Consider the following 15,767-nt stretch of genomic DNA (forward strand, 5'->3'; position numbering starts at 1 on the left):
CGGGATAGGCATGTACCCATACGGGGTAGGCATCTATCCAATTAGGATAGGAGGTGCTCTGGCTAGAGACTTAGACTCATCGGGACCATTCGGGTCCTGACCCACTCACTAAGTACTACACTCTTCTAACAGGAGTGCACCGAGGTCATCATCCTTAGGAGTAATTAAATAACATAATACAAGCTTGAATTCCACCTCAAAATTTGGTTTAAAGCCTCGGGAAGTCAAGCGAATCCATATGGGATTCCTTCCGAGTATGCATTGAATTACTTTTTCCATTTTAATTATCTTTCAAATTAGGATTCTATTCAATCCTTCTATACCAAGCCTAGACCCCACCCACGAACGCCTGAGTACAAGGGACAACTCCATCCCAAGACTACCTACATACTCACTTCAACACAGGATCAAGGTGTAAAGTATCTAGTTCTATTTTCTACTCTATGATTTGATGTAAACTGATTAGTGGGTACATGACCCTTTCTAGGGTCAATGTCCCAGACAGTTTCTCTACGGTTGCTACCCACAGTGGTAGCACTTAAACAAAGGCTCAAGATGGCCTATTGTTTGTGGCCTAAAACAACAACATCCTAACACCTATCATAAGCATCACCCTTGATCAAATTGTCAATCACCAATATCTCTTCAAGATTAAATCAATTTCATAAAAGCATTTTACTTAACCAACCCTAAAGGGGGTTTACTATGGTTTAACTCAACGGATGTAAAATCATTTAAGTATTATCTTGTTAGATTATCAACCCAAGAGGGATTACCCACCCCTTGAATTTTAACTTCCAAGTGTTCCTTATTACTACCCGACGATTTATAGGGATGATGCCACAGATGTCATTGATGCAGCTTTATTAGGCGTTAGGTGCAGTAGTTCAATGTGATGGCATTACCCATAAGCGTGACCTAGAGGCACTGTATATACCGAACACTGCTAGGTTTTGGTTTTCCAACTTCCTTTGTTTAGTTTTCTTAAATAAGAGCTTATGAAAACATCATGCTTGAAATATGATCATGAAATGAATGTACATAACTAGACATTACGAAGTTTAATTACTTTGATGGCATTCAAATACCATTTGATAAAGAGAAATACCATTCTTCTACAACTAAACAAATTAATACATGTATTGGTATGATAATGGCAATTATGAACTTATGTGCAACTTGCATGAAGATGATGGAAATGTAACTTGCTCATCAATGAATGCAAATTAGTATATAAGTAATGCAATAATAGTGTCATTTACATACAAAATGAAGAAGTGTTTACTTCTATCATGCGAATAATTAATTATAAAGTTACTGGTAATTAGTTTATACTTTTGGCGATTTTGGATCAATCATAATAATAAGACTTAATTGTTTTAAGTAAGCCTAAAATTACCGACAAAGTAATCCAATAAATTCTCAATGGATTGAGAGATCCCAATCATTCACAATAATTTAGAATTACAACTCCATTACACAATAAACATAATTATTTATAAATTTTCCCTAAGTTTATTTTACTAATTTAACAATTATTAACAATTAAACTAAAGATTTAAACTAAAGTAATTACTAATAAATTCCATTTTAGAATTTTAAAATATAAAAAAAATAAATCTAAATACATAAAAGGCCATGCACTTTTGCTTGTTTAATAGTAAATGGGGGCGGGGGGGGACCATGGGTCCCATCACCCCTGCGGTCCTGCGTTGAGGGGACACCGCGGGCCCCTCCACTCCCCCTTCGGCCACTGCCGTGACAGTGACCGTAGGGGTAGTGGAGGGTACCACTGCCCCCCGGCAGTTACCGGTATTGTTGTCCCAACAATTACTCCGCCTCCCATGCGTTGACCACCGTGATAATTATTTTTTGATAACAGTGCACGTTAATACACTTTTTTTTTTGTTAAGGTTTTAACATTACGAAGTATGATATATATATATGGTTTCTTGGTTTATTTGATAGTATAAGAGAGCAATATATAAAATATAAGTGTAACAAAAATGTTAATGTAAAACAATAAAGAATAAGAATTAATACACAAGGAGGAGATAACATAGGGAACTATTCACAGAGAGTTCAATACCTCTTTTTCTACAGAGAGGGATTTATTTCTACATTTACAGAGAGGATTTATTCCTACATTCACAGAGAGGATTTATTCCTACATTCACAGAGAGAGAGAGAGAGAGAGAGAGAGAGAGAGAGAGAGAGAGAGAGAGAGAGAGAGAGAGAGAGAGAGAGAGAGAGAGAGAGAGAGAGAGAGAGAGAGAGTTTATTCCAGCATTCAAAGGGAGAGAGTTTATTTCCAGCATTCACAGAGAGAGAGAGAGTTTATTTCCAGCATTCACAGGGAGAGACAATTTATTTCCAGCATTCACAGGGAGAGAGTTTATTTCTAGCATTCACAAAGAGAGAGTTTATTTAAAGAATGAGACTTATTTCCAGATTTCCATTCGAAGAGCTAGAGAAATGAATTCAAGAGGAGAATAATAAAGATTAAGATTCATATCATATAACCACACAGGGAGGAGTTTTAAATCTTAGAAAAAGAATTTTAAAATAAGGGAAAATATGATTTTTTTGCATATATGAAAAAAAAAAGATCTTTGGGGAAAGCAAAAGCAAGATCATATATATATTTTTCTAAAGAAATTTAAATAAAAATAAGGCTATCTTTCACATGCAAGCAAGATCTAATATCTATTTTCTAAAGAGAATTAAATAAATAATAAATTTATCCTTTTCATGCAATATATGAAAATACTTTTATCAATATTTATCCCTAAATAAGAAGACAAAGATTTACACTCTAATAAAAAATTTGAAAGAAGATCTAGAAGCCATTTTTTTTTTATAATATAAATATCTCATATGTAAATGAGAGGTGACAAAGAGAGAACCTGGCTTATCAAAGCTTGATGTTGAATCCTCTTAGCTATCCTTTTTTATCATTCCTTGCAACTTGAGAGAAATCCTTCAAACAACAACTTAAAAATCCTGCAATGAAAATGAGACTACCAAAGAAGATCCTACAAAAAAAACTTGGGAAATTTTCTTCAAAACAAAATCAACTCCCTTCTTTGAAACTTGCGTACAATTTTATAAGAAAAATCCCTCCATTCCACTATCTAGAAAATTTAATTAAAAAGGAGATTCTTTTCCAATATTGGACTCATGCAAATTGATTAAACTTAGTGGGGAAGTTACATGCAAGGTGGTGGAGATTCTTCTAGAAGCTTCTTATTCTTCCTACAACATGTGCCATAATTGGGAGTGGAAAGTAAATAAATAAAAATAATGCCTTTTGAATTATATTCTCCAAGTGTGTGTGTGTGTTCATTTTTATTCTTTTATAAAATGTATTCAATCATTTTAAATAGCTTAACCAAAATATAATAGAATTGTACTTAAATCAAAAAGTGATAAAGCTTATTAGGACCTACGTGGTTAGGGGATTTGACTGTTGCAATTGTTAGGAAAATAATTGTAAAATGATCTGCATGTAGCACCTATGTGCTTGATAAGATCTACTTTAGTTTTGCTCAATACATCAACAACACATCAATACAGATCTTTGCATATTACCGCACAATCAAACTCTCAATATTTGCTCACGATCTCATACCTCATCTCATAAATCATCACACTTTTTATAAATATCAACTTAGTCGGCTAACAACCTTGGAACAATTTCCTAGGTTTGATGAATCTAGTCAATCTTGCACTACATGCTTTACTTATGTTGGTCACCGACATAACAAATAAAAAAAATAAAACATTATATGTACTGGCTTACCGATCTTAGTGACTTTATTCTACCAGTTAGTTATTCTTCATGATTGACTTCTTTGTACATCATAACTCACTCATCCTATTGAATCTAACATTATGGTATGAAACATAGCTACCTGATACAATCTCCAACACTCTTGTGAAACCACATCACCTAACTCTTCATTGATTTCTCATACCAGTTGATTGAATACAACTTTATTCCTATGTACCAGTTGAAATTTTATTTGTCAGTTCACTAGTAAATTGTCTCCTCTACTGGTTATGCTTTACCGGTTGGCCTAAAAGACTTAGATGGCTATCAAAACATAGTTTCCATCAATGACAACATAAAAAAAGTTATCAATAAACCTATTACATCAAAACATCATCATCAAGCCAACAATCTCCCCCTTTGGCATTGATGGAAACACTTATGAAAATTTTTATCTAAGTGTGCAATTCAAAAATTGAATCAACTCATGACCCATACTCCCCCTTAGAAATTGCATGATATTACAAAATTTAAAAACAATTCCCCATTACAATTCAAAATTTTACCTAAGATTACTACTCCCCCTTTGACAACAATGGAAAAGGTAAGCAAATACATGAAAGATAAATGAAATATACAACAAAAATTTGCATTATCATATAGATATAAAATGTCAAAATGTTTTACAATTCCATCTTAGAAAATGTATCTCCAAAATGAGATTGTAACTTCTTCAAATCATTGTGTCAAGTTTCCAAAAGAGTCCCGGTTATCTCAACATGTGTTCTTATTTGGCAAGCCAACTCCTCCATGGCATCAATTGTATTCATCTTAGGTGTATCTAGAATAGCTTCAACTTCCTTGTATCCTCTCTACAGAATTTCAACCTTAGGGATCAAAAGTGTATGTAGCTCCTACAACGACTTAGTCCTTTTGACCTCTTCATCCTCATAAGCTTTTAGCTTATGTTGAAGTTAAACAACCGATCTACCATAAGTTATAGTAGAATCATTTAGAGGGGTAAATGATTCACTTAGAACTTCAAGTTCATTTTCAACTTCATGTTTCCTTTTCATTAGATCATCAAAAAATAATGAAAACTTTGCAACAGTGGAAAGGATTTTACCTCCGGCTTCAATTGCATCTTTAATATAATCTTTATTAACTGTCAGAGCAACTTTGTCTATATCAATATCATTCATCAACTACTCTACCCTTTTCTTCTTGTATTCCTTTTCCACATTCAGAAATGTTGCATCTTCAAAAAATTTATTTTGTTCACCAGCATCAGCAACCAATGACCTAACTTATCAATCGGTGTAGATAGTCTATTTATGTCTGTCTCTGGTAATAGACTAGACAAAATCTCAACTGCTCATTGTATTGATTGAGATTCCTTTTGTTGTTCCTTCATTCTTTTCTTCTTATCACTAGATTGCATGGCAGTTACAATCTCCATTAGTTCTATAGAACTCAATGCATCCATATTGATGGGTCCTTGTATACTTAATGCATCATCATCTTCATCATCATCAATTTTTTTCTCAGAAGTAAATGATAGGGGTGTCACTTTACGTTATAGTTTCAATTCTTCCTTTTCTTTCCTCTCTTATGTCTTCTCCTTTTCCATTACCAGTGGTGTTTGTGTATCAATTGTTTTAGTGATCACCGATGGCTCTTGCTTAGTCTACTTTTCTTCTTCTCTCTTCGGTTCCTATTCCTAGTGTTCAGTCATCTGAACACTTTCATCTTGTATATCCTCAGTGTGATCTTTCTTTTCCTCCTTAGTACCAATTGTATCAATTTTTGTATCATCATCAGGAATTACAATTGTCTCAATCTGTACATTAACCGATTTGTCATCTTTCGATTGATTAGTAAAAACAATCTCATCAGGTGTGAAATCACATATATCAACATTGTCCAGAATATCTTCTATCTTAAACTTCTCTTGTTTCTCTTCTTCCTCATCAAGTATCAAACTCAGTAACTTCTTCAATATCCACTCAGTTTCCATATGAACTGATTGGGTCTCACCAATTAACAGTCTTGTCAACCTTTTCTTAGAACTAAAAGATGATTTAGCCTTTACAAGAATTCCATCTATCTCCTTTGTGGCTTCAGGTTGCAATTTTTTAAGAATAAATTCTCTATCTTGTTTCACAGCTTCCTACCATCTACAATCAACCTTATCATACAAAAACTTTGAAATCTACCCTTGCAATTCAATTAGGGCTTTACTATATTTATTCATCATAAAAACAACTACATCCTCTATCTGTCTTTGTTCATCCTCACTAAACTTATCATACAGTTTATCCAAACCCTTAAGAACATAATATTCCTTAATATGCATTAACATCTTTTCAAAAATTGTAAGCTTAGTTACCGATTTCTTGATTGATTTGATAGTAGATGCTCCTACTGTAATAACCCACCATAATTCATCCAACAAAATTTGAGTATATTTTTTTTTCCTTTATTATGTTTTATTCAATTGCATACTCTAGGCATCCATCCAAATAGGATTGGGAATTCATCCATTCGGGATGAGCTTCTAACCATACGGATTAGGCAATTGTCCATACGGGACGTAATTTCCATCTATCCAATACGGGATAGGCATCTACCCATACGGGGTAGGCATCCATCCAAACGGGATAGGAGATGCTCTGGCCAGAGACTTAGACTCATCGGGACCATTCGGGTCCTGAGCCACTCACTAAGTACTACATTCTTCTAACAAGAATGCACCGAGGTCGCCGTCCTTAGGAGTAATAAGAAAATAATACAAGCTTGAATTCCGCCTCGGAATTTGGCTTAAAGCCTCGGGAAGTCAAGTGAATCCATACGGGATTCCTTCTGAGTATGCATTGAATTAAGTTTGATTATCTTATCTTTCAATTTAGGATTCTTACTCAACCAAGCCTAGACCCCACCCACGAACGCCTGAGTACGAGGGACAACTCCGTCCCAAGACTGCCTACATACCCGCTTCGGCACGGGATCAAGGCGTAAAGTATGTAGTTCTATTTTCTAATCTATGGTTTGATGTAAACTGATTTGTGGGTACGCAACCCTTTCTAGGGTCAGTGTCCCAGACAGTTTCTCTGCGGTTGCTACCCACGAAGGTAGCACTTAAGCGAAGGCTCAAGATGGCCTATTGCTTGTGGCCTAAACAAAATAATTAGAACCTAATACTTATCATGAGCGTCACCCAATTGCAAATCACCAATATCCCTTCGAGGTGAATAAATAAATAAATAAATAAAGTAAATTTCACGAGAGCTTTTAACTTGACCATCCCTAAGAAGGGTTTACTATGGTTTATCTCAACGGATGTGAAATTCATTTAAAAGTTATCTTATTAAATTATCGATCCAAGAGGGATTACCCGCCCCTTGGATTTTTAACTTCCAAATGTCCCTTATTACTCCCCGACGATTTATAGGGACGATGCCACAGACGTCGTTAATGCAGCTTTATTAGGCGTTAAGTGCAGTAGTTCAACACGACGGCATTACCCGTAAGCGTGACCCAGAGGCACCATATATACCGAACGCTGCTAGTTTTGGTTTTTCCAACTTCCTTTATTTAGTTAGCTAACTACGAATAACGAAAATGAAAGCGTAATTAATTGAAGTAACTACTTGAAGTGTAATTTGCATAACAAATGAAACTTGCATAGTAGTAATTGCATGAAAGATATAATTATCCTATAAATAATTCGCATGCTATGAACCATTAACGAAAGCAATTAATCTTTGATGTAAGATGACTTAACGAATCCAAAATAACGATTAAATCTAAGTATTTGTAATAAGGTAAGTTAATCTCTAAGGACCAATCAAGTGTCCCAACAATTCTTTTTAGAAGAATTAATCTTGCTACACATTAATCCCATTTTTAATTGAAAGTCAATATCCTTAAATTTACACTAAGGAAAAAAAATCATCATTTCCTAAATGTCATTATTATCAACTTAAAAAAAATTAACTAAATGGTAATTAACTTAGATTATTATTTTTTTAAAAAGAAAAACAAATTAAAACTTCAATTTTCGAAATACTAAAAAAAAAAAAAATCAATTTTAAAACTTAATGGAAAAAGGCTTGCATTTTATTATGATAATAAGGAGGGTTGCGGGGTGGGGACCACGGGTCCCATCACCCCTGCGGCCCTGCATGCGCAGGACCGCAGAGGTGAGGGGACCCGCGGGCCCCTCGTACTCTGCGACGGTTACGTAACCGTCCATGCATTGTTGCCGACGTCCAATCAGCGAAAACGCCATGCGTTACGGGCGTGGGAGACTTTTCTAACATTGATATGATTTCTTCCTTTTTGATTATTTATTTATATATATATATATATAAATATATATATGTTATAATATTATTATTATCATTTTTCTTATACAGGAGTATTATAAAATCTATTGAAGATTACTTAGAGTATGGTAAATAATAGGCAATAACAATGTTGCAGGTTTGTCTCAGGGACAAAATGAAGCAGTAACCAGAGGGATTTTTCATTTCTTTGTTTTCTATACAGGGAAATCCATTCACAGATAAAGGGAGTTTATATCTTTTCTTCATTTCTTTTGTTTCCTACACAGGGAAAATTCATTCACAGAGAAAGGAATTCATTTCTTTACACAGGGAAAATTTATTCACAGAGAAAGGAATTCATTTCTTTTGTTCTTTACACAGGGAAAATTCATTCATAGAGAGAGGAATTCATTTCTTTACACAGGAAAAATTCATTCACAGAGAGAGGAATTCATTTCTTTACACAGGAAAAATTCATTCACAAAGAGAGGAATTCATTTCTTTACACAGGGAAAATTCATTCACAGATAAAGGAATTCATTTCTTTTGTTCTTTACACAGGGAGAATTCATTCACAGAGAAAGGAATTCATTTATGCACACAGAGAGATTGTCTACAGAGAAAATTGTTTGTACACACAGGGAGATCTAATTTTTATCAAAATAAACTGAAGATAATGAATCTAATTTCCATTTACTCTACTTCTTTCAATCTGAAACTAATCTCTTATCAGAATTAAAACAATGAATCTTATTTTCTACAAAATCCGAAACTAAGAATTTAAACAATGAATCTCATTCTACAAAATCTGAAACAAATTTCTTATCAAAAATTTAAACAATGAATTTCATTCTCTACAAAATCTGAAACTAATTTCTTATCAAAAATTTAAACAATGAATCTTATTTAACAATAAATCTCATTCTCTACCAAATCTAAAAAAACTAATTCCTTATCAAAATTTCAAACAATGAATCTCATTTAAGCCATAAATCTCATTCTTTACAAAATCTAAACTAATTCCATATCAAGAATTTAACAATGAATCTTATTTAAACCATGACTCTCATTTTCTACAAAATCTAAAACTAATTCTTTTAACAAAACACAAATGAATTTCATACTCATAATTAATCTAATCAAATCTAATCTACCATAAACATGAGATGCATAAACTAAGTTGAAGGAACCTGGATGCTTGAAGATGGTGTAGAGTCTTCCTTTATCCTCCAAATTGAAGAGAAATCCTCCCAACAAAAATCTTAGCTGCCAATGAAAGTGGACTACAAAGGAGAATTCAACTTGCAGAAATTTCTTATGGAATAGCTAACTTTTCTTTTGAAACTTGTACCTATTTTATAAAAGAAATTTCAAATTCCCACTACCTAATTATTAATTGAAAAAAAAGAGATTCTCTCCCAATTTGGCCTCCATGCAAATTGATTAGGCTTAGTGGGAGGAGTTACATGCAAGGAGGTGGAGAAGCCTCTAGAAGCTTCTTATTCCTCCTACAACATGTGCCTTAATTTGGGGTGAGGGAAATTAAATAACAAATTAAAAATATATATGCATTTTCCATGTGTGTGTGGTTTATTATTTTTATTCCCTTACAATATCCATTCAATAATTCATCCAAAGAATATAAATAGAGTTTTGTATTTAAATCAAAAAAGGTGATAAAGGAGGGTTGTGACACCTACAACCTTTGACCTTTTTCCAATAGCTCTTGGAGCTTTCTTCTCACCTTTGGCTTTAGTTTCTTCTTAATCATCAGTTGTCAATGTCCTTTGTGCTTGTTGTTTCTTTCTTTTCCTGTAAACTTATTTCACCTTGGGTGCTTTAGGTGCAGGGGGCTCAATGACTTTACTTTTTCTCTTGAATTGTATCTTGGAAGGTTTCTCCTTCTTTGCCTTTGTAGATTTCTCCTTCACCATTGTACTCTATGTTTGTCTATCGGTATTGGTACTGGTTGGGGCACTAGATGCTCCTACTTGTTTAGCTTCATAGTTTTCTCAAGTCTCTTGTATTGCCTCCTTGGTAAAGCCTTGTTGCTCAGCAAACTTCTCAACTTCCTTTCTCACTTTCTTAGCAATTACCAGTCTACTAAGCTCAGAATGCACCTCAATAGATTTCTCTTTATAGGTACCAAATCTTTCTGCAGTAGTATCTACCAGTTGTGCTAGCAAGTGTTCAACATAAGCAACCAAAATATCTTCTTCAACTTCATAGGCCATAGGCATCACCCAAGTTGTCTTGGGATCAACTACCTCCATCTAACATGTGTGTGTGTCAACCAAAAAATAGATGTTATGCTCATATCTCTTAACAACCTATGCCGCTATCCTCTCTCTTGCATGCATCTTTTTATGAAAATCTTTGAAATAACACCAAGCAATCTTATCAAAGTCATTGGCTAACATCCTGATGTTGATCTTCATCTATAACAATGTAGGTGTGTCCTTAGACCACTGAACATCACTGATACCAGAAAAGAAATTCTAAAAAATAGAAGAACAATCCAATAATCAGTTGTCCATATTTAAACTTCAGTCTTTTGTCTTTCTTAATGGATTCAAGATTGAACACCAATTGACTTCTCAATGCCTCAGACAAATCATAATCAAATTTTTCTTTGATCATCCGGTAAGCAGTATGGATGGCTACAACAAGGACGTTGTTCATCCTGCTAGAGTGATATACCCGATATCTTATGACCATTGAAGCAAATTTTATAGCAGGATCATCTATCTCATTAAGAGTCATAACTCTTCCATCCATCTTTAGAAATTCAGACTTAGAAACAAATAAAAGGATTTATCGGATAAATACCTTTCAACGCTTCCACAACCAGGGTTTCAACACTAAGAATGCACTTTCACTGATTACCGATTGTAGATCACTCCAAATCTTCTGTTAACCTGATCAAATGTTTCTCACACAAGCTCTTATCTGCTCTTTTTGCTCTTCGAGTGCTTTCAAGAATACAAAGTGACAAATGATATTCAAAAAGTCCTTTTATTTTCTCTACCGCATTAAATGTTATTCCTGGTTTTATAAATAAACAAACCCTAAAACACCATTCAATATATTATTTGTTCTTGTATACACATAAAAATGACTATGAGCAATTAAATAAATATTTTATATTTATTTAATAATTATTCTTCTACTAAATAGTTAATTTGAAAAGATTAATTTATTTAATTCATTTCGTGTCTTTCTATTAATTAATTTAATTGAAATATTTTATTAATTAATTCATCTATCCTATTCTTCTAAATAATTAAATATCTAATATTTAATTATTCCTCTAACCAAGTTAATTAAATATCTAATATTTAATTATCTTCTCCAAACAATTAAATATCTAATATTTAATAGTTATTCTCCTATCCTATAGTCTCAAATATTAAATAATCTCTAAATTATTTAAATCCCTTTTCCAACTCACCTTCCATCTCCACTTCATCTTCCCTTTACCAACTCATCAAACATGTGGCTAAGGAAATTAATATTTCTTAAATATTAATTCATCATTTATCTCCAACTTCCAAACTTAATGAATATTGTGTACGTACACATATTTCATAACCATCTTCTATATTCTCTCCAACACCCCCTACATCTTAGGAAGGACTTGAGTCCACTTGTCCTATCATGCCTAAATCTTCTCCAGCCATCCCTAGATTCTCTCAGTCAGCAACCCAGTCAAGGTGAGATGAGTGCCACTTGTCTTCTCCTTTCCCCTTTCTCTCAACCTTCACCTTTTCTCATAGCCATCCAAATCTGTAGATCTGATCATGACCATTGATCTAAGCCACATCATCTAATCCTCTCAACGTCTATAAAATCAAGAGTTTCAGTTGAGAGAGAGTTAGTCTTCAAATTAATCATATGCATCTGTGAGTTTTAATCTTGAAGAAAATAGCAAATAGCAAATAGAAAATATCATATAGCATCATAGTATAATCATTTAGCATAATCATGTAGTATTTGCATATCATAGTATTAGTTTACTACAAGTTATTAGTCCATTCTTCATATGCCATCTTGGAAGCCATCAGTGCATTGTCTAAGAGCACACCATCTACAACCAAGAACAGTGGAGTTAGGACACAATGGGAGATAAGCCATGAAGGTAATATTAGTATTTTATTTCATATGTACTTCATGTAGTTTCATTGGTTGGATTTGGATTTTCTATAGTATTTCCATTTGTATTTTGTGAAACTAACTTATTGCAAGTAGCATCTTGAGGATGAAATTCAAGTGACACATTTTGGTGCCCACCATGGGGCCCATGGACCTCGCATGTACCTTTAAAAATCTCACAAAAAGTAAAATTAATGCATTTGTAATGCAGATTCACACGTGTGAATTCTGTTAGCACTTTGGTTCCGCAGGTTAGCGCATTTGCATCCTAGGTTAGCGCATTTGCATTCTAGGTTAGCGCATTTGCACCATAGGTTAGCACTTTTGTCTTAAAGTCTGCGCATTTTCATTACAAGTTAGCGCATTTGTGTCCTAGGTTAGCGCATTTGTCAAAGAAATCACACTTTTATATCCACAGAGAAGTGCTTTTATAGTCTAGGTTAGCACTTTTGACCTACAGGTTAGCGCTTTTGAGCAAGAAGATAGCGCATATGTTAGATTAGCGCTTCTATTTACAAACTAACCAAAAATTCCTTGCAGGTCCAAATGTCCAAGAAATCAAAATTTTCAGACTACTGACATGCATGTGCAGGATGGTGTTTAAGGCAAATTTTATGCATTTCCTCATCTAGTTAATTAAAAGTCTTATTTTGGGAAGTAACATATCATATTTTGTTCATTTAGTCTAACTAAGAGGGCAAATTGACAGCATGCAACTTGCATTTTTAGTATTTTCTCTAAAATAGTTGCACATAGACTTTTAAAAGGGCTAAAATAAACACCATTCTTGTTGGAGGAACATCTCCAAATATGACTTAGCCAACAATTGCTTTGAAAGGATTAAAAAGAACACTTATATTCCGTGTCTTGAAAGTGGTAGGTATATGCTCTCCCCTTAATTAGGTGACCAAAAAGCCAAACACACTCTTTTATGCTTCTTTACTTTCAAGCAATTAAATTATTTAGAGGGACTACCTTCCTGAGCTGCCTTGAGGGGGCCAGTGAGAGGAGAACGACCTAAAGTGGAAACGGGCTAATACCGAGTCCTTCCAATCCACCCTAAATAAATCGTATTTGTGACAAAAGTCTCAAACAACATGTGTTGATAAGTTCATACCAACACTATGTTTCCCCATAAAACCTATGGAGCATAACCTCTATAGGTTGGGAACCTTTTGTATTTACAGAGCTGAAAGTGTCACATGTATGGCCACATGATCAGAAGCCTTTACTAAAAACCACTTGTACTAGTTGCCAAAATCCTTCTAGTTGTTGGTGTAGGAGGTCGGACCTCTGAAGCGGCTCACATACATATGGTTCCTAGTAGAGATATAAAGTTTTCCATGGGAAGATTTCATGGAAACTGGTGCTTGGCTACCCCAAAGAAGTGAGTGCCGAGGGTGGAGCCAGTGGGGTCAAGCATCTAAATATCCACTTTGAATAGCATAGCCTCAGGGGAAACCCCATGTGAGATTCAACAACTATTGTCTCAGCCTGCCATAGGAATTGTACTTGCTTGTGCATTTTGTTTATTAGACATTGTGTCTTCTCTGTCTATAACATGTTCCAAATAGTCAAAAATTGAAGAAAATTATCATATACAAGTGAGAAAAAAATCCAACAAATTGCTGAAAAAGTTTGATCAAAAGGGTAATACAAAAAGCTTTCCAACACTTGAAACACTAGATCAAAACCAAAGTGTCAAAATGTCAGTATCAAAATTATTCTTGAAGTAGGTTTGTCTCTAAACCATCACATATTGTCAAACTAGCTCAAACAACTAGGTCACTAATCCTACAGGTTATTCCCAAAAATTTCTATAAACATCAACATTCAACAAGCTATTTATTCAAACATCTTAAGTGAAAAAATCAACATCCTTGTCAAGTCTCTCATCAGGATAATCAAATCCTCTATCACAAAGCTTGATCAATCTATATTAGGTTCCTAATCTTGGATATATCTTTCCTATTTTGAACTTAGGTTATATCAAAACCAAAATTGCACCAATATTGGAACCAAACAAACTTGTAAATTGTCAAATGCTTATATGACTTTTAAGTATCACCTTAAGAAAAGAAAACCCAATTATAAAGATACTCAGAAAAGGATAAGATTCTTGTATATCAATTGCAAGATCTTATTGAAACATAGGACATTCCTACACCGTTTTCGTCACTACTTATGTGGCTGCGGTATAGAATTTGACGGTGAAATTTTGCAAAGACGTGCTTTTCAACAAAGAGACACTTTATCCCAACGAACAAACAATAGTGGTAAAATCAACAAGGCATATCTTCCTAAACCAATAATCACCTATTGACTTTGTCCTTTGGAAATTTCAATAACATTGAAATAATCACATGCCAGTTTGGACTAAAGCCCAACACGAACAACTTAGAAAACAACAACAAATGGAGGAAGAAGATAATCCTATATTCCAAACTTTTGGATTCACCGTTGTTGACGAAGAAGCAGTCAATAGCACCATTAGAGACCTTGAGCAAGATTTTAAATTTGATAGGCTAATGGAAAAATTGTTGGCAAAAGAAAAAGAAAAATATCTCTTGATGTTGGCAAAATCTGGAGCTAAACTACCACAAGACTTTAACATAGAAAGCTTGAAACAAGATGCGGAGGCAAGTAACACCCAAAACATAGATGAGCCAAATAATGAAGATGTGAACAAAGAAAGCAATGAAGAAACAAGGAAAGAAAGGGATGACAAAAGAAAAGAGCGTAATGACAAGAGACTCATGAAGAAACAAGGAGAAACTATGTGGATAATCCATTATCAAACCTTACTCAACAAATACAAACTCTACAACAATAGATACAAGACATGCAAAATGGGACAAGCTCCAAGAAGTATTCATTAGAAGATATATGCCCATATCCTTTTGATAAAAATCTGAATATGATACCATTTCCGCAACATTGCGAGATTCCTAAATATGACAAATATGATGGAAAATCTAATCCTCAAGATCACATTAGGGAGTTTTGTACATGAGCATGGAATTTGTTCATGATGAAACTTACCTTATGTGTCTTTTTCCTAGGAGTCTAAATGGACAATCAATGGAGTGGTTTTCAAGATTACCATCCGGAATCAAATCTTTTGAAGAACTTGTGAATAGGTTTATTTCACAATACTCCTACAATATTAGGAATGAAATAACAATGCTGGATCACTGCAATGTTAAACAAAATATGGTGAATCCTTTATGATTTTCTTGCAATGATGGAAACACATGTTTAATAGGTATCCCTGAGATGTACCTGATCAAGAAAAAATGGACATATTCATTGATAATCTTATCAGTGAAATGAGTTATCGACTAAGGATGCAATGTCCTCCCTCTTTTGCCAAAATGATCGAGAATGGTCTGAAAATACAGAACGTAATGGTAAAGAAAGGAGAACTAAAACTTTACAATAATTCATACAACAACAACAACAACAACAGCAATGACAAACCCAAGTTCTTGTTAGGCCCAATATGGAAAGCTAAT

The sequence above is a fragment of the Cryptomeria japonica genome, chromosome 9 (assembly GCF_030272615.1).
Source record: "Cryptomeria japonica chromosome 9, Sugi_1.0, whole genome shotgun sequence".
Lineage (NCBI taxonomy): Eukaryota > Viridiplantae > Streptophyta > Pinopsida > Cupressales > Cupressaceae > Cryptomeria > Cryptomeria japonica.